The 19,800-nt window shown below is 45.9% G+C and overlaps 1 long non-coding RNA gene across 2 annotated transcripts; it reads left to right on the top strand.

Moving 5' to 3' along the window:
* Positions 1-2,361: 2,361 nt before the first annotated feature.
* On the top strand, positions 2,362-4,262 carry LOC131280291 (uncharacterized). Of its 2 annotated transcripts, none has more exons than XR_009187797.2 (3): positions 2,362-2,481; positions 3,041-3,272; positions 3,868-4,262. It is a non-coding gene; the product is annotated as an uncharacterized lncRNA (long non-coding RNA). The 2 variants fall into 2 exon arrangements; XR_009187796.2 differs by having other exon boundaries at positions 2,366-2,481; positions 3,183-3,272.
* The last annotated feature ends 15,538 nt before the right edge of the window (positions 4,263-19,800 follow it).

Raw genomic sequence — 19,800 nt, 5'->3', positions numbered from 1 at the left:
CATCCTAGCAGTGGACTCTCACAAGTACTCTATGGCCTATCTCATTTGGCCCATCCAGATCTGAACCCCATGAGTAAGCTCACCAGTAAGTTGAGAAGTGGCCTGTCAGCAAGTCAGATTCTGAAGGGTTTAGGCAAAACAGGCATAAGTTAGTAAATGCAATGCTTTCTGGAACCTTGGAAGGCTCTGAGAACTCTGTACATTTTCTTTGTAAACTACTAGAGCCACATTCAGTGGAAATGGAAATAGAAAAGACTTTGAAGTCTTGGCTACTGAGTTATCTAGCTTGGTCGAGGGCTCAGGTCTCTCTCAATTCTCTGTCTGGCCTCAGCTCCTTTTAACACTGGTGTCCATCTTGTCTCCGTTTTTGTCTCTATCTCCTTCTGTCTATCTCTGACCTCCTTTATCTCCCCTCTTTTTCCCTCCAAATACCATGGACATAGCCCTTTGAGCTTGGGTGGGCTAGTCCAGGTGGCTTCACATTTCAATCACTGCTGAAAGACAGCTTATTGGCTCCTTACCCCTCACAGATCCATATCAGTTATAATTTGGGTACCTGAAAGCATTCTTCACTCTTCCTTCAACAACATCACCTTCCCTTAGTTGCACCCTGCAACCCTTCCCTCCTCCCAGCAAATACCACTGATTCAGTGATTTGATAAAGGAGAACACAGAAACTAGTGAGGGCAGGAAAGGTTTAGGGAAATGGAGTATGATATGGAGAGTTTCATTTTCTCTGTTCAGACCATTATGAACTGCAGTATGCACTCTCTAGAATCTTCAGGAGCCTCCATTAATATGCACTCGCCCTATAAAATAGAAAACGGTTTCCTTGTCTCAGCCCTCTTGGGAGAATCTCCTTCCTTCTTAGCCATCAAAGACCAGGGGTCCCTGAGTAAGTTGACACTTGTGACAATGATTGATGGGAATTTCCAATGGAGCCTTGAATCTTATCACCATTCCCTTTTCACAGGAAGAGGCAATTAGGTGGACTCTTCCCCACAATCCCACTTCAGCAACCGCAACTGTTATGCATAAAATGACATAGCTCACTTAGTCCCTGTTCATACTACATGTCATTCTCCTTCCGACTTGTACCTCCCCCTCTCATCTCACTTCTAAAAGACTCCATTTAAGATAGAAAGACAGTCTTTCCTCATTCCTACTTCCCCATCCTTTGGACTACCAGCTCCAGCATATACCAGCATCCTCTCTTGCATTCAAGTCTCTCCTCTCATTCCACAATGAAGGGATGGCTTCTGAAATTCTCATAATTGCAGAGAGACCAAGAAGGAAGCTGGAATAGCCAGTCTCCCTGGCTTTCTCTCTTTCTTTTCTCCACTTCCTATCCCACTTGAACTACTAGACCCAAGCGTCCACCTATCACTCTAAGAGGAGCAATAATAATAATAGCTAGCACTTACTGAGTGACAAATATGTGCCAAGCATGTATTTGCCCATCTTTCTGGGATTCCAGCTTTAAGACCCTATTATAACACTCTTTCGTTATACTTTTCATCTCTTAACTCCCTATCTCATCTCTCTTCATCTCTTACTCCACCTTCTAAATATTATGTGGCAATCCACTGTCTTCCTTCCAGAGGTCACATCTGTGGCTGTACCTTTCAAAGATGGGCCACTCCATCTCCACACTCCAACCACCCTACCTACTCTAAAGAATCATGTCATATCATATTCCAGCTCTTCCCTTTCGTCACCCAAGCCAGCTCTTAGAGACCTTTGCAGAGACCATTTCCATGGGGGAAGAACACAATCCCTGTCGCCACCTGACTGACAACCTGGCCGCTAAGCCTTGGGCATTTAGAGTGCCCAGGAGTGACCCCATCATTTCATTCAGGCCCCAGAACCTATCCAGGCTCCAGGGATGACCCCAGCATTTCATGCAGCCTACAAAAGCTGCATTAAATATCTTAAACTCCAGCCTTTGAGAGTTACCTAAATTCTTTGTCTCGCATCCCCCGCCACCTTTCCTTCCTCCTGCCCATTTTAAATCAAGTCCCTCTTTGTTAAATGATGGATTCTATAAGAGTCCCACATTTTCTTGGAGCCTTCATTTGTACTTTTAGGCCCCAAAATGTGTTCCTTCTTTGAGGAAAAAAATCCCTTTCACTCTTCACTGAGCAGACGATAGATTACAAGCATGAACACTGGCTGAGCCCGTAGGGTAAAAACCGTTACTCTGGGACCTCGCGAGAAGAGAACTGACTGGGCTGGCTAACCGCCACTCTTCCAAGACTCATCATTCATTGAGGTATTTACCTGTCAATCACTTCTGCTGGACCAATGACCAGCACCCCTCCCTCGCAGGAAACAGGCATTGGAGGGCGGAGCCTACGTTCCAGGATATTTGAGACAGTGGCGGCCACCTGCTGTTTCCACTTGTTGTTTTGTCCGCTGTGTCTCTTGTGTCGTGGGCAGGTGGCCGGAAGGGTCATTTGAGTCAGCTGAAACCCTCACAAGGTTAGGGCCATTGGGAGGGGGTGCGGGTGAGAGAAAGGCTCAGAATCAACCAAATGTTGGGTTTTATTAATAAGGTCAGTATTAGGGAGACTGTAGTGACTGCAGTCTGCCCCGCCCCCACCATTCCCTTGCTTTATGGTGCTGCTTGAACCTGTTCCTCATTCTAGGGCTCGGCTTTTCTCATAAGGAAGGGGTTGATTTCCCGTCGACTCTCAAGTCCCTTTTCTTTTGATATTTTGGAAGACACCAAAAAGAGAAACCAAAGTAACCAGAGGCTAGTTAATGGAATGGCTCAGAGGTAGAGAAGCACTTCCAGGATCCAGAGCTAAAGAGATGCCCAAGAGGACTGATGGAGGGGTATTCTCCAGCCTATAGGAGAACTTCCAGGCCGACTCAGGGGGAAAAGTGTCTTACCAGAAAGGCCTCTGAGTATAGACTCAAAAAGAAAAGATTGGCCAATGTCTGCTCAAACAGTGTTAAGGGGCCAGAAACAAGAACAAAGCTTGAGATTGTAGAATCCACTCCAACCCCGTTTATAGGTTTTGTTTCTTTTCTGTAGTTTCCTGACAGGTCCTTCTGAAAATTTTGGTTTCTTCTTACCAGGCTGAACAGTATAAGAGTTTGCACCCTGCATTCTTCAACCTTTTCCATTCTTTCAACCAACACCACCTTCCTTCCCCAACCCCATTCACATGCTGCAGAAACTGACAATGATCTGTGGGCATTTCCAGTGGATACCAGAACACCATTTCCTGCAGCTGGAAGGAAGACAGAATAATTGGCAGCAAGAGGTGAGTGTAAAGAGTGGGATTTTTCTCCTCTACCCAACTCCCCTCTTCTCTCCTCTTTTCCCCATCTCCTTCTTCCCAGCCCTTTCCAACCACCTCCTGGCTTTAGCTCCAATTTCTGCTTTTCGGCAGCAACAAATTCAGGGAGGCTTGAGGCATCCTTGGGAAGAGCTCTTCCCTGTCACTGGCTCTCCATTGTCTGCTCCACTAAGAAGTAATCGGCTCCCAAAGAGTGGGAGAAATTGCTCTTCAGCAAAAGGGCACCAAATCCATTCACAGGTACCATGTCGTCATCGTTGGTAGTGAGTGCCTTTGGCAAATGCCATGTTCTCTGACCCATGAGTATCTGAGGACAGGTTACCTCTATGAGTTAGCATTTGGCTGCTACCAAAATGCAATAAATTTTTCCAGACCCATAATATCTCTTTCTACTTAAGCTTCTACCAAAAAAATTCTTCTCAAACCATCTGCACACCTCCTCCAACTTTTTACCCCACTGTCTCATTTTTCTCCTCTGTCTCTTTCACTCTGTTCTCACTATCTCTTTTCCTTTGTCTTTCTGATTTGGGTTTTGTTTTGTTTTGTTTTGTTTTCCCAGGCCAAACGGAAATCTGGGAAACACGCAGTGATGGCGGTAGTCAGAAGAGGGAGTCTTCACCCAAGCACCCATCACAGGAGGCAGACCCACTCTTTCTGGCCTAGTGGGGGTGAATGTCGCCCTCCCCAGGTCCTCAAATGCTCTCAGTCATCCCCTGGGAACCAGGTTTGTTCTCCAGGCCCATTACAGATGCACCCTCACACCAATCCAGTCATGCCCCCCACCCCCCAAGGATTAGAGAACCACTGACTCCTGCCTTCCATGTCTGTCCCCTTGGCAGGCTCTGAAGGAAGCCACACATGGTCACCTTAGACGCTGGTGTACGGAGGCCAGGCCTTGATCCTGATTGCCTCACCTTCTGCCAGTTTATTATTTAATAAAAATATGTATCCAAAGTACTGTGTCTTTATTCTTTCAAAATGTAACATTAAGCCTCCTTCCCCCTTCTTTCTTCTCCTTTCCTATCTTTCCCCATTGTATGCTTTCTGGTACCAAAAAAATAGGGAAAGGCTGAGAAATAAGATTCAATGGGAAAAAACAATGCACCATGCTACACAGTCATGGGCCAGGGTTTTGGTAGATGCCTCAGCTCCCACCCAACTGAGAAGAGAATGATTTCCTGGGGCTCAGAACACAGCTCTCAAGTACAGGAGCATTTCCCTTGCTCTATTAAGACACAATGTACCAAAGATGTACATGCATGAAGGTTCTTCGTGTCATTGATATTCACAGTCTTAAAATAGTTATATTTGGGTCTATCCACATAGTCAACTATTATGCAGCTGTTAAAAATGCATTTGAGGCGGCGGACTTGGCCCAGTGATTAGGGCATCCGCCTACCACATGGGAGGTCTGCGGTTCAAATCCCGGGCCTCCTTGACCGGTGTGGAGCTGGCCCATGCACAGTGCTGATGCGCGCAAGGAGTGCCGTGCCACGCAGGGGTGTCCCCCGCATAGAGGAGCCCCATGCGCAAGGAGTGCGCCCCGTAAGGAGAGCCGCCCAGCGCGAAAGAACGTGCAGCCTGCCCAGGAATGGTGCCGCACACACGGAGAACTGACGCAGCAAGATGACGCAACAAAAAGAAACACAGATTCCTGTGCTGCTGACAACAGAAACGGACAAAGAAAAACACGCAGCAAATAGACACAGAGAACAGACAACCGGGGTCGGGGGGGGGGGGGTTGGGGAAGGGGAGAGAAATAATTAAATAAATCTTTTTTTTTTTTTTTAATGCATTTGAGGGAGCAGATATAGTTCAAGCAACTGAATGCCTACTTCCCACATGGGAGTTCCCGGTTTTGGTTCCCGGTGCCTCCTAAAAACAAGAAGCAAACAGAAAAAAACTCAGGGGAACCAATGTGGCTTAATGGTTGAGCGCCAGCTTCCCACATATGAGATTCTAGGTTCAATCCCCAGCCCCAGTACCTCAAAAAAAGATCACCAGGAAAAATATATAGATAAGTAAAACCTGTCAACTTAAAAAAAAAATGCATTTGAAGAGTTTTCTTCCCATGACAGGAGGAAAAAAGCATATTCCAAAACTGCATGTGCATTATGTTTTTAATGATGTAAAGTAACTGTGCATAGGATCTTGCCAAAAAGATAAACATCAAAAATTTCATCAGAGATTGAAATTAGGATTGATTTTTATTTTATTGCACATTTTTTTTCTTTTTTGCAATGAATACATATATTTGCTGAAGTAAATTTGTATCTTCCCTGTGTAAATGAAAAGGCAATTGAAACTGACCCAGGGAGGGAGTTGTTTGGGCCAATGGTCCCTGACATGACAACTAGAGCCAGTGAAGGTGGAAAGCCTCAGTGGGAGCCGGGACCCCATATCCTTCCTTACAACGTGCCAGGAAGAGAAAGGCAGATTTAGATCTCATAGAAGGCAAGGCAACCTGTTCGACCTACACCTCATCACTCGCTTTTCCTTTCTCATCCCTTCTCTGTGTTGGCATAACAAGCACTCCCCACATAAGGGTGAAAGACCCGGGTTCAAATCCTGACCCTTGCTCTGCCTTGGTGTGATGGGGCAAATTATTCAAGCCTACTGAGCATTCATCTGTAAGATGGTGCAAATTATTCACATCTCAGGGCCTTAGCAATTGCTTTCCCTTCATTCTGGAATGTCATTCCCCCAAATCTTCATGTGAGTGATTAGTTTGTTCTTGTCATTCCAGTCTCAGGTACCACCACCTCAAAGAGTTCCTTACTCCCTTGAGTCACTTTCCACAACAGTTGTCTAACCCTAACTGAAATCTTGTGTTTGCTTGCTTGCTTATTGTCTCTTAGAAATTAAATCCTTTGGGAACAGGAATTTTGTCTGTCTTTAGCACCCCATTGCCTAAAACACTGTCACTGACTAAATGAGTCAGGCACTGTGTGATACATTTTTGCCATGTTTTCTTATTTAATCATCCTAACAACTTCGTGTGGTATAACAATCCCTATTTACATAGGAGGAAAAGGGTAAGAATAGAGAGGTGAAGTACAATGAGTAAGTGACAGAGCCTGAATTAGAATTAATTCCAGACTACTTTCCACTTAGCTCTCCTCCCCTCCCATGCAGCCAGCGTGGGGCCTAGCTTGAAGGGAGGGCTGGGGCAGTTCAAGGGCAGGGAACATCAAGAGCCGAGTCTCAGAGTCCAGAAAGTCCAAAATGGTTAAAAAAAAAAAAAAATCTGGGTCGAGTCTGGTCATGGGAAGTAGTGGGAGTAAAGTATGGAAGGAGCCGAGGGGCTTGGTTGCAATTCAGGATCATGAGACAGTTTTATAAGCATCTGAGCCACATATAGTCCCTTTTCTTCAATCCACAAATAGAAATCGAATACCTCCTGTGGGCTTTAAGTGGTTCAGAACATCTCTAGAATGGGTAGTCCCGGTCCTTAATTGAACACCTACTGTGTGCTCTGCATGGTTCAGAAGAGGTCTAGTCTGGGAGATCCATGTCCCTCCTGCTGTCTGGGGTACTGTATCAAGCCAACTGGGTGTCTGGTTAGCAGGGGTTACCTGCCCTGAGCAGAGACAGATGGGAGATTTCAGTCATCGTTAAGGTTTATTGACCAGCACGGCTGGAATTTCCCAGAGAGAGGAATTAATCTCACTGCCGACTGAGAGCAGACATCCTGCTGGGAGTAGTTACATAAATTCTGTTGCTCAAATTAATTAGGATTGTGATTCATTTGTTTAATGAGGAAGAATCTGATGGTGGCAAGATGCAAGCCGGCCTGCCTTTCAGAACTCAGCCAATCCCAGGAGGCACTGGGACAGGTGGGAGGAGCCAGCCAGTTGGCCAGCCAGGAGTTGAAAAGGGGTTAAAAAAAAATACTGGCCCATCATGAGAAGAATAAACTGAGGCAGGCAGAGACAGCCAATCAGAATATGGTGCTATTTTAGAAGGACTTCTGGGCTCAGGGACCTCCGGAAGCTCACACCTGGGAGATCTCTCATGCTCCTGAACACAGAAGGACCTTTCAGCTTCATCCACGAATCTTCCATCATCCTCTTTTTACAAGTTGTGATGAAAAATTGGTCAGCCAACTGCTGAAATCACCTCAGTAGCACCCAGGGTACCCATGGAGCCATGTAACCCCTCCCCACGTGTGCCAAATTATATCATTCATAGGAGGGAGGGTTCTTTTAATAAAGAAAAGACCTGATGCCCAAAGCCTGTGAAAATATTGTCCTCTTACTCTACCTCTGCTTATAGAGACCCCTTTGACCCCAGAATGCCCCTAACTGCCTGTTCAAGGTAAACTCAGACTCCACCTTATCCTTCATTCTATCTGACAAACTCTTCTGGCCTGAGTCTTAGCTGGCGTAAGGCCTGGGTCTCAGCTGCAGTTATCCAGGTAAGACACAGGATGGTGGCTTAGACTAAGGTGGCAGCAGTAGAGATGGAAAGAAGCAGAACCTGGCTGCACAACTCCAAGTGATAGCATTTACTCTATAATCTATGCAGATAGAGTCCTTTGGAAAATAATAAGAATTAAGTGGTACATCCTGAAGGTGTGCTTCCTAGAGGCCCTGGGGGAAAGTGGTCAGATTCAAGTTTTAGAGAAGAGGAAAGGAGAAAAATATAATGATCTTTAGGCCTTATTCATTCATGCCAACATCTGCAGAAACCTCGAGAGAGGCTTGCTGTTTTCCTTCTAGTCTCCTCCACCTCTTGTTGTGACTGACTAGGATCCTGCAACCTGGATAAACCATGACTTGGGCACCACAGGACTTCTCATGAAGCAGGGACATTGACAAGGGCATGTGTTTGTCTTCCCTAGGGCCTGCATCCTCTTCCCAGACTAGGCTGAGAAGCCTCCCTTGGAGCTCAGTCAGTTACACCTCACACAGCGAATGCAGGGAATGGGTAGTCATGTAGGAGCCCTCATCTTGGAACCAGAATTCCAAAACTGGCCCAGTGTTACTGGATTTTGTTTAGGTTCTTGGCAATACTGCAGAAATGAATTTCAAGAGCACACTGGGTGAGTTAGGCCAGTAATTTATTCAGGTAGGAAGGGAAGAGAAATGGGAGAAAATAACAGAGCAGGGGTCCCACGTAGAGAGAAAGGGGTTGAAAAGTGATAGAGAGGGCTGATTTTCAGGCTACAATTTCCCATTATAGGTCATAATGGGATTTCCCATTATAGGTTTACTTGTGTGACCACATGGCGGAGGAAAAATGGAGAGAGTGGTGCACTGAGGGCAGGCACAAGTCCACAGGAGAGAGAGGGCAGGAGAGAGAGTTCAGGCCTGGGGCCTGCATTTTGAACTGTTAATTATCCCACCCCCTTTCTAACAGCAGGGGAGGAGTTCCAGGTGTTTACTGTTTTGATTGCTTATTTCCCCCATCAATCTCACAGGAGGGCCCAATGATAAAGTCCTTAGGGAATATCCGGGGTTTCTCCTGGTTTCTGGAGAAAGTCTTCTTCTGAGTGGCAGAATCTGGGTGAGGGTCTTCCAGCAGCCATCCTGGGGTTATTGATGTCCATGTGGACTTCTTGCCAGGTTCCAGATCCATCTATTGACTCCCTATCTTACTAGCCTGCTTCACCAGGACAAGCCTTGTAAGCTCTTGGGTCTCCAGTTTCCTCATTCTTGAAGGCACCTTTCTTCAGCTCCCCCAACCTCTGCTCTTGTACCCATACTGACTATTCCTCCTTCAGCAGTCAGAAAGATCCTGGTAAAATGTAAGTCAGATCTTGTCACAGCCCACGCTTTAAAGCCCTCCAAAGGAACTTTTTTAACAAAGTGTGTCTCATGCGCAGGAGTCCTACCTGAGGTAGCCTCCCCTTCCTCTCAATCAGCCCCTGCAGCAGCCCCTCCCTGGCTCCACAGCATCACTCCCCATTCCTTCTGATCCTTGAACATCACCATCCTCTTCCTTTCATAAGGCCTTTGCACTAGCTGATCCCTTTTTCTGGAACATTCTTTTCCAGCTCTTTGCATGGTTGAAAACTTAACATTTCTTTCTCAGCTTAAATGTCACCTTCTCAGAGAGGCCTTTCCTGACTATCCAATCTAAAGTACCCCAGGCTCTATTCATTTACCTGTTTTATTTTTCATCATAACACTTTTACTCCCTGATATTTTCTGTAATTTGAGGTCCACAGGACCCCCCGACTTCAGTCAGAAAATCAGAAACTGCACTCGATATTTCAACAGAGATCACTTAATAAAAGGAATCAGTTTAAAACAAACTAGAGGGAGTAAAAAATCAAAAAGGGAGCATTGAAGTAAGACAGAAGTAATAACCACAGGAAACAAAGGGGTCATCAGAATAAAGATGGGAGCCTGCAGACCCAGTCCTCGGTGGGGGCCAGTTGCTGCTCAAAGAAGCTAGAGGCTGGAAACCAGCTGCTGCTGTTACGGAGAAGGGCCATCGCTAGGGCAGACAGCATCCAGTAAGCAAACAAGGAAGAAGCACGTCCCTACTTCCTCTTCCTGCCTTCCCCCCACCCCACGCCACTACTGGCAGACACAGGAAGACCCCTGACAAAAGAAAAATGTGACTTGTAGCATCCCAAGCTGAGCATCCCAAAGCAGAGTGTAAAAGGGTGAATATGGAGCTGAGAGACCGTAGCCTGAATAACTAGCGCACATGTCTTGTGCAGTCCCTTAGCCCCAGTGCTGGAAGAGTTCCTGGCATCTAGTAGGCACTTGTTAAATACTTGTTGAAAGGATGAATGAATGATGCCGTAAGCACCATGTGCAGTGTTTTTAGCCAGGAATATAGAGATGAAAGACTGACTTGAACCTCAAGCAACTCAGTCTAAAAAGAGACCCCTCATTGTTCATGGTTCAGGGCAAGGGTAATAGACATACTCACAATGCGCTATGGAAGCGAAGAGGAGGGGTTCTGCCAAATCTGGGCATGATCAGAAAAGACCTTGCTGTGGGAGTCGTGCTTCAGTCTGAAGTTCAAGGACAAAGAGGAATTAGTGAGGCAGAAAGGGATGCTGGGGGTCAAAGATGGTGAGGAAACAGAGTGCCCCAGGACTGGGAAGAGCTTATGCAAAGACAAAGCTACTGGAGAGAGTGTGATTCAGTAGTTTCTTATGGCTGGAGCATCCCTTGGGAAGTGATGGTGGCTGAGTGTTTTAGCTTCCCAAATACTATACAGTGGGTTGGTTTAACAACAGGAATTTATTGGCTCACTGGCTTCAGAGCTAACATGATTGCTTCCTTTCTGGGTCGGTATCTTCTGGCTGGCCAACAATCTGCCGGGTTCCTTAGCTTTTCCATCACAAGCAATGCACATGGAAATGTCCTCTCCTTTCTCCTCCAGTTCTGTTGACATCTGGGTTTTGGCTGCTCTCCATGGCTTCTCTTTCTGTGTCCAATTTCCTTTGTTTCTAAGGACTTTGGCCATCTTGGATGAAGGCCTACCCTCATGCAGTCTGGGCCCACCTTCACTAATGACATCTTCAAGGGTCCTGTTTACAAATGGGTTCACACCACAGGACCAGGTGTTGGGACCTGAACGTGCCTTTTGTGGGAGACATGATTCAATCCCCACACTGAAGATGGATCATTTCTGTCCAGCTCCCGCAGGCCTCATATGTTACTCTACAGCCTGTAGGCTTTGATCTCAGGGCAAAGGGGAGCCAACAGGAAAGAGAGTGACATGATCAGATCTGAGGCAGGGGTGAGACCAATTAGAAAGAGGTTTAAAATAATCCTGGTTAGAAAGGAGGGCAAATCACCGAATTGTACATGTTAAATGGGTATAGTTTAGTGCGTAGGTTCTACTCAATAAAAGTGAATTAACAAAACAATTAAACAAACAAACAAAAAAGAAATAGGGTTCTGAGCTAGTGCTGTGCTAGGCTGGGGGTGGTAGGAAGGGAAGGAAAAGTTGCTAAGGAGCTGGGAACCTTGGCCTGGACTCTCTCTGGAACAGGATAACTCAACTACGAGACCTTGGGAGTCTGCCCATTCTTGTCTCTGTCCTTTTGCAAACTTGTGAGGTTTCAGAGTTGGAAAGGGTCCTGTGGCAGGGTCCCAGCAGGAAACAGACATGTAGCAAGGTAGGACAGAGCCATTAGCCTCTCTTCCCTGGGGCCAAGGTTCATTGCCTACTGAGTCTGTGCTGAAGGCTGCCAAGTCCGTGTGGTCCATCATCCCAGAGTTGCAGCCAAAAATCCAAATTAACCAGAGGAAGGTAACAGTGCAAGGGCATTAGCAGGCAATGCCAGGGAGGACAAACACTCGAGGGCTGGCCATCTACCCTCTACATGTGGAAGGTGGAGACACTTGCTTCCTTGTCCCTTTGTGACCTGCTGCCTGCCTCCTGACCCCCATTTTTCTCTCTCGAACCCTCCCCAGGCATGGGAACAGGAGCTCAGCCCTGGGATTGGCAGAGACAAGGGGAGGAGACTCTGCTTCCCTGGTAGCCAGCCCTGCTCATCGATTCCCTAGAGCTGCTCACTGATCCGGCACAAGATGGTTTAATTGAAGTCATTACAATAAATGGTGCAGAAAAGCAACCACCCTTAGCCTGCCAGAAGCCTCAGGGAAACAGAGAGGGGAGCTGGGCAACCCAGTGGCAGCAACTGAAATTATGTGATGGGTGACTTTGGTGGAAAGGGGACAGACTGAGAAGTCAGAATCCGGGGCTCAAATCCTGACTTTGGTCAATTACAAGCTATGTGAATTAATCACATCCCTTTACCTTCCTGCACTTCTGGGTCCTTCTCCAGAAAACTGGGGATATCAGTGCCCATTTTCCAAGACCCCGGGCCCTGCCTGCCTCTCCCGCCCTCTCTCTTCCTGCTTCCCACCCCTCCCTCTGCATTCCAGTCACAGTAGGTGGGTTGTTCTTCATGTTTTTGCTCACAGGGGCCCCTCTTCCTGAGATACCCTTCCCACTTCTTCCCTGGATAATTCCTACTCAGCCTTCAAGATTCAGATCAAATGTCACCTCCCCCAGGGAGATTTTCCTTGCCCATCTCTCCCTTTCCCAAATGCCTTTAGCACTCTGTGACTCTGACACCCACTTGGCACTGAATGCTCTGCCATGCATAGCAATCTTTTTAATTCCCTACGGCTTATCTTCTCATCTAGATAAAAAGCAGGAACTGGATCTTCTCTTTCTCACCCTCATATGCTCAACACATGTCTACCATCAGAATTGTGTTGGCGGGGGTGAAGCATCAGGGTGGAGCGAGGGGGCAGAGTTTCAGAAGCCCAGGGGTGGCCCGGCCGGAATGCAGCAGGCACTAGATGATGATAACTTGCACGCATCCCTGAGCCCCCTTCCCAGATAATTAGAATGATGTATCCATCATATGTCCTTGTCTTTAGCATGAGACACAGCTCCCTCTGTGTCTAGACCCAGCTGGCTCTCTGCTCAGTTTTATAAACTTGTATCTGATTCAGTTGCAGAGGACAGAGGATCTAGGACATGAAATCATAAAATGTTAGCCTCAAAAAAAAATCTTACAATATGGCAAAAGCAATACCTGATACTTCCAAGCCAAAGTTATAAGAAGACTTACAGCTGCCACTTGAATCCCTTGGAACACTCATTCTTTGGAATGCTCCCTCTCAGAACCCAGGAACCAGACTGTGAGAAGTCCTGACCATGTGGAGAAGCCACATATATGTGTCCTTAATGACAGGTCCAGCTGAGTTCCCAGATGACAGCATCAAATGCCAGCCATGATAGTGAGGCCTTTTGGACATCCAACCCAGTCAAGCCTTCAGACACAACCACAGGTGAGCTCCCAAGCAAGACTCTCCTGTCTGAGCCCAGTCAACCCATGGAATGATAATAATAAATAATTATTTTGAGCAACTGAAAATTGGTGGGGTATGGAAATTGTGGTGGTTTGAAGCTGTATGTGCCCCCAGAAAAGTATGTTCTTTTTTTTTTAAGATTTATTTTAATTTATTTCTCCCCCCCATTATCTGCTCTCTTTCTCCATTCACTGTGTGTTCTTCTGTGCCCTCTTGCACCCTCAGTGGCACCAGGAAACTGCGTCTCTTTTTTTTGTTGTTGTTACGTCATCTTGCTGCGTCAGCTCTCCGTGTGTGTGGTGCCACTCGTGGACGGGCTGTGCTTTTTTCACACGGGGCAGCTCTCCTTGAAGGGCACACTTCTTGCATGTGGACTCCTTGCACGTGGGGCACCTCCACATGGGGCACCCTGCATGGCATGGCACTCCTTGCGCGCAACAGCTCTGCGCACGGGCCAGTTCACCACATGGGCCAGGAGGGCCTGGGGATCACACCCTGGACCCTCCATATGGTAGGCAGATGCTCTATCAGCTGAGCCACATCCGCTTCCCAGAAAACTATGTTCTTAAAGTTAGTTCAGGGAAGCAGATTTAGCTCAATGGATAGGACATCCACCTACCACATGGGAGGTCCAAGGTTCAAACCCAGGGCCTCCTGACCCATGTGGTGAGCTGGCCCACACACAGTGCTGATGCACACAAGGAGTGCCATGCCATACAGGGGTATCCCCCGTGTAGGGAAGCCCCACGCACAAGGAATGCACCCTGCAAGGAGAGCTGCCCCACACAATAAAAAAAAGCGCAGCCTGCCCAGGAGTGGTGCCGCACATATGGAGAACTGATGCAGCAAGGTGACGCAACCGAAAAAAGACACAGGTTCCTGGTGCCGCTGACAGGAATATAAGCAGACACAGAAGAAAACACAGCAAATGGACACAGAAAGCAGACAAGGGGGGGGCGGAGAAATAAAAAATAAATCTTTAAAAAATAAATAAATAAATAAAGTTAGTTCATTCCTGTGAGCATGGACCCATTTTAAGTAGGATCTTTTGGTGAGTAGGATTTTAACTTAAGATGTGACCTCATTCAGGGTAGGTCTTAATCCTCTTACTGGACTCTGTTATAAGAGAATGAAATTCAGACAGAGAGAAAGCCATGGAAGCAAGAAGCTAGCAGCAAGGAAACTCTGAAGAGAAGGGAGGGATCAGCAAATGCCACTATGTGCCTCGCCATGTGACAGAGGGGTCCAGTATCGCCATGGTAGCCAGTCTTCAGGGAAAAGGTATCATTTTGATGATGCCTTGATTTGGACATTTTCACAGCCTCAAGACTGTAACCTTGTAAGCTAATCAATTCCCATTATAAAAGCCAATGAATTCCATTGCATGGAAATATCTGCTTTGAGCAGCTTAGCAAACTAAAACAGAAATCTTACATAAACTGATGCCCAGAGATGCTGTGTGGTTTATCCAAGGTCACACAGTGAGTTAGTGGTAGAGCACAGTGCCTGAACTATTGCCAGCCCATCCCCACTATCAGAGAAGATAAAGAGAAGTGAGCCATCTGGTACAGGAAAGGAAGAGGAATAGGGAGCAGAGCTGGCTTTTGTAGAAAATTGACAATTCAAGTCAATTCTATTTAGGAAGAGAACTATTCCTTAAACATATATATAAGTGTTTTTTTTTTTTAGTTTTCAGAGTGTCTTATGCCTTCTTGGAATTTACAGAGTTAATTTGTCTATATTTCAGCCCTGGGTTGATCTTATTTTTCCTTCCCCCTAGAAATAATTAGCCATAAGCTTACCTGAGTACATTTTTCATGTCAAGAAGACAATGGCTTCAAAGAAAGGGAAAGGGCAGTCCCACTGGAGGCCCAGAAAAGGCCAAGTGACAAAGCAAAACCTCCTAGGAAAATATTCACATTTCCTGAATGATCTGTCATCAAAAATGCACACACAAGCAGGAGGGCAACCTACAGAGCATCAGAGCAAATGCTGCCAGCTCAGCCACTGCACCCAACAGTGCTTTGGGTACTTCAATCTGAACCAGACCCATACTCAGGGCAAAAGCTATGGCCCTTTCCCAAAATACTACCATCTATTTGGCTAACCTATAGGACCAAAGGAAAATCTGGAATTTGGCTGATTTTTTCAGCCTCCTAGATTTAAGCAACATTAATTTTTCAAAGGCCTATCCTGCTCAGTATACTGCAATGAAGGATTTGTCTTTTGGTGGGGAAGTAGCCTTACTTTGAAAAGATAAAACTCAGCCATTCTGGCCTTAATTTTTACCTTTCAAATGAAGTGACAATGTATTGGCAGGGGAGAGGGGAAAAAGAGGAAGATGTTGGGTATATGGGAACCCCCTACATTTTGTAGGTGACTTTTCTGTAACCTAAAGCTTCTTTGAAGATAAAATGAAAAATATATATACATACTGGGGGAATACATAGTAGAATATGTCACTGTACATACAAGACAACAGATCTTACAGTCATGAAAGACACAATGTCAAAACTATTATTTTTTACTTTTTCAATTTTTTGTATTTTAATTATTTTTAAAACTATCATTATATTTCATCTTATTAATTGTATTTGGTTATTTTGTTGGTTTCATTTTTGAAGACTTTGAATTACAGAAGGGTCACAACTACAGGGTAGGATCATTGGTGTGGGGTGTCAGTGATGGGGATGAATGGGAGGAGGCTCACCTGGGGCATACTGCTAAGGCATACAAATGTGTTCAAGTGTTCGTGGGGCACTGTCATGGTGGGTAGGGATCCACACAATAACCAAAAGATATCAAGTTCCCATCCTGGGAGCTCTGCCACATTCTCTAATGGGACAGCAAGAATCCTCCAAGAACAGGGTCAGTGCCTAGTGAAGGAGGATGAACCATTGCAATGGGCCCTTGATATTGATGATTGTACTTATGAACCTTTTTTCCTTAAATTGAAACTTAGCCTAGTATTATGTTGCCTAAGAGTTACCTCCTGAGAGCCTCCTTGTTGCTCAAATGTGGACTTTCTCTAAGCCAAACTCAGCATATAAATGCATTACTTTCCCCTCACCCCACCCACATGGTGTGGAAAATGAATCCTGGGGGTGAGCCTCCCTGCCACCAAGGGATTATTACCAAGCACCAACTAGCAAGGCACCTGGAAAAAGACCTTGACCAAAAAGGAGAAAGGGTAAATACAAATGAGTTTTTATGGCTAAGAGATTCAAAGTGAGTCGGGAGGTCATTCCAGAGGTTGCACTTATGCATGTCTCAGCAGGATCTCATGGACTGTCACAGTAAATATTGCCTCAAATAATGGGCCCCTGAGGGCTCTAGAGACATCCAGACACTATAGGCAGGGCTGACAGCTCAGAAGTTTGGTGCCCTGCCAGCGGGCCCTACTTTGGAATTTATGCTCCCCAGTGTGACAGAGTTGAACTCAGTTGTGGTTTCTCTACACATGGCTCTTCTGCCCCTTCTATTTGAACCTATAGTTAGTCTAGACTTGATAGGAGTATGTTCAAAGACTTAAATCTTTGGGTTTTCTGCGTGCCAATCAGGCCCTGAATTTCAATAGAGTTGCAACACTTCCTTTCCAATTCATTGGATTCACCCAGGATAACTATCAAGGAGATGATGATGGACAATACCCATCCCAAGGAACAGAGAGAGTCTGCAAGCAAGGTAGTCCTATCCATCAGCCCCTTGGGATCTAAGCCCCTCTCAATTAGAGGTGGAGTGGGCATCATCATCTCAGAATCCTCAGGATTGGGGAATGAGCAATGGACTAGAGTAGACATACTGTTATTCTACTATAGACTTATTGTTATTCTAACAATGGTAGAAGTTTTATCGTTGATGTGGAGGCAGTTGCCGCTGGAGGTTCTGAGGGGAGGGAGAGTGAAAAACAGATGTAATATGAGGGCATTTTCAGGACACTGGAATTGTCCTGAATGACGTTGCAGTGATGGATACAGACCATTATATATTTTGTCATAACTTTAAGAATTGTGTGGGACAGAGTGTAAACTATAATGTAAACTATAATCCATGCTTAGTGGCAATGTTCCAATATGTGTTCATCAATTGTAACAAATGTACCACATTAATGAAGTATGTTGTTAATGTGGGAAAGTGTGGGAGAGGTAGGGAGTGGGCCATATGGGAATCTCCTTTGTTTTTTATGTAACAGTTATGTAATCTAAAGGGTTTTTTTTATTTTTAAAAAGTATTAAAAAAAAAAAAAAAAGTATTGGCTTTACATTTGGACAATCCTTAATTTGTGCCCAAATCCCCTAGTCGTTTGTTTTGGAGCATTGCTTAAAGAAGCCACCATTTATTGGACATCAACTATGACCCATACCCTCTACCAGGGGCTTTATTTATGTATGCTTGTGTTTAATACAACCAGCAATCCTTATTTTAAGGATTAGGAAATTAAGTCTTTAAAAAGGAATACCACGGGAAGCAGATGTGGTTCAACCAATAGAGCATCCATCTACCATATGGAGGGTTCAGGGTTCAATCCCCAGGACCTCCTGACCCATGTGGTAAGCTGGCCTGCACACAGTGCTGCCACATGCAAGGAGTGCCCTGCCACTCAGGGGAGCCCCCATGTAGGGGTGCCCCACGTGCAAGGAGTGCACCCATAAGGAGAGCTACCCCGTGTGAAAAAAGCACAGCCCACCCAGGAGTGGTGCTGCACACATGGAGAACTGATGCAACAAGGTGACGCAACAAAAAAGAGATGCAGTTTCCCAATGCCACTGGATAATGCAAGCGGATGCAGAAGAACACACAGCAAATGGACACAGAGAGCAGACAATGGGGTGGGGAGGGGAGAGAAATTTTTTTTTTTTTAATCTTTGGGGAAAAAAAAAAAGGAACACACAGGGAGCAGATATAACTCAAGTGGTTGAGCACCTGCATCCCATGTACAATGACCCAGATTCAATCCCTGGTACCTCCCCCTCCAAAAAAAAGAAAAAACCAACACTCACTGGGGAGCATATGTAGCTCAGTGGTTGAGTGCCTGCTTCCCATGTACACATATACAAGGTCCTGGGTTCATTCCTCAGAGCCTCCTAAAAAAAAAAAAAGGGAACACACACTTCCCAGAGCAGAGTTTGGATTCAAACCTAGGCCTGACCAAGTCCAAAAGCCTGCTTTGCTGTGAATGCTGAGAAACAAAGAACCACAAAACCTCAGTGGTGTACAATACAAGATGCTCAGGCATCTGGGATGGCTGGCTGGGCGGTTCTGCTGATCGTGGCTGGGCTCACCAGTAGCTGTCGACGGTCCAGCTGCCCTTGGCTGAGACAACTGGCCTGAGTCAGCTCCGCTCCACGTGTCTCTCATCCTGCATTAGGCTAGCCCAGCCTGTCTCATGGCAACGGCTGAGGTGCAAGAGGGAAGGCAAGCCCAGGCTATTGCACAGGGGCTTTATAAGCTTTTGCCTGCGTTCCATCTGCCATCACCCCACTGGCCAGGGCAAGTTACACTGCAGAGCCAGAGTCCAAGATTTTGCAGATGACATTGCAAAGGTTGTGCAGGGGAGGAAAAGGTCTGGTACCATTTTTGCAATTTACCACACTGACCTTGAGCAAATTACCATCACCTCTCTGAGCCTCTATGCCTGAATATTTTAACTGGATCATAATATCTACTTTGTAGGGTGGCTGAGAGCATTAAATAAGGTATACTCTGTGAAACAGTAGCAAAATTAAGTCTGTCTTTCTGCTGGTGTGTTTCAGCAATACAAGCCTGTGGGTATATGCACACATTAAGAGAATACAGTCCCTATTTCTAGAGTCCAGAAGGTTGACACAAGTCTCAGAGGTGATACGGTCCAATCACTGAGATCACAAACAAGAACTGCTGGAAGAGGATAAAATCAAGAGAAAAAAAAACAATAAGTGATATAATCAAAGTTACTACTGCTTAAGAAATTAACAAAGAGAGAATGAGTCAGCGGCAAGTGTAAGCGGCAAATCAGGCATCATGTCATGTTTCTAGAATTCTTGTCTATTTCAAGAAAGCCCGATGTCCCAGTTAAAAAAGCACCTTGAGCCTATAGCAACAACATCTGGAAGGAAACACTCTTGTCATTTTAATTTCCACCCAGCACCACCACTAACACGGCAAGGAGCACCAAGTGCTGGGCGCAGAATGGTGCTCCATAAAATCTCCTTGATGGCCTGAGAATTGTAGCGTTACCTCTAATGTATTCAAGGGGATTTTAGATGACTTTTCCAAGTGCAACTTGCCATTTGATATTCAAAACAAAACTGTGAGTTCAGAGCAAGACAGTATTAACTGCCCCCTTGGACAGATGAGGAAAGGAGGCTTACATGATGCGGCAAGACTAGTTAGTGCTAAAAGTCAGACCCTCAAGGCCACTGTCCTTCTCCAAAAAGCAGAGCCACGTTCTTATCATTGGTGACTGTTTTCATATATATTTGTTTATGTCTGTAGGAAATAACAAACATTCACCCTGGGAAGCGGATGTGGCTCAACTGATAGAGCCTCCGCCTACCATATGGGAGGGTCCAGGGTTTGATAGCCAGGGCCTCCTGACCTGTGTGGTGAGCTGGCTCATGCGTAAAGCTGCCGCACACAAGGAGTGCCGTGCCACACAAGGAGTGCGCCCTGCAAGGAGAGCCGCCCCACGTGAAAAGTGCGCAGCCCGCCCA

Source organism: Dasypus novemcinctus, chromosome 10, assembly GCF_030445035.2.
Source record: "Dasypus novemcinctus isolate mDasNov1 chromosome 10, mDasNov1.1.hap2, whole genome shotgun sequence".
NCBI classification, from domain to species: Eukaryota; Metazoa; Chordata; class Mammalia; order Cingulata; family Dasypodidae; genus Dasypus; species Dasypus novemcinctus.
This window is presented reverse-complemented; position numbering and strand designations above follow the sequence as displayed.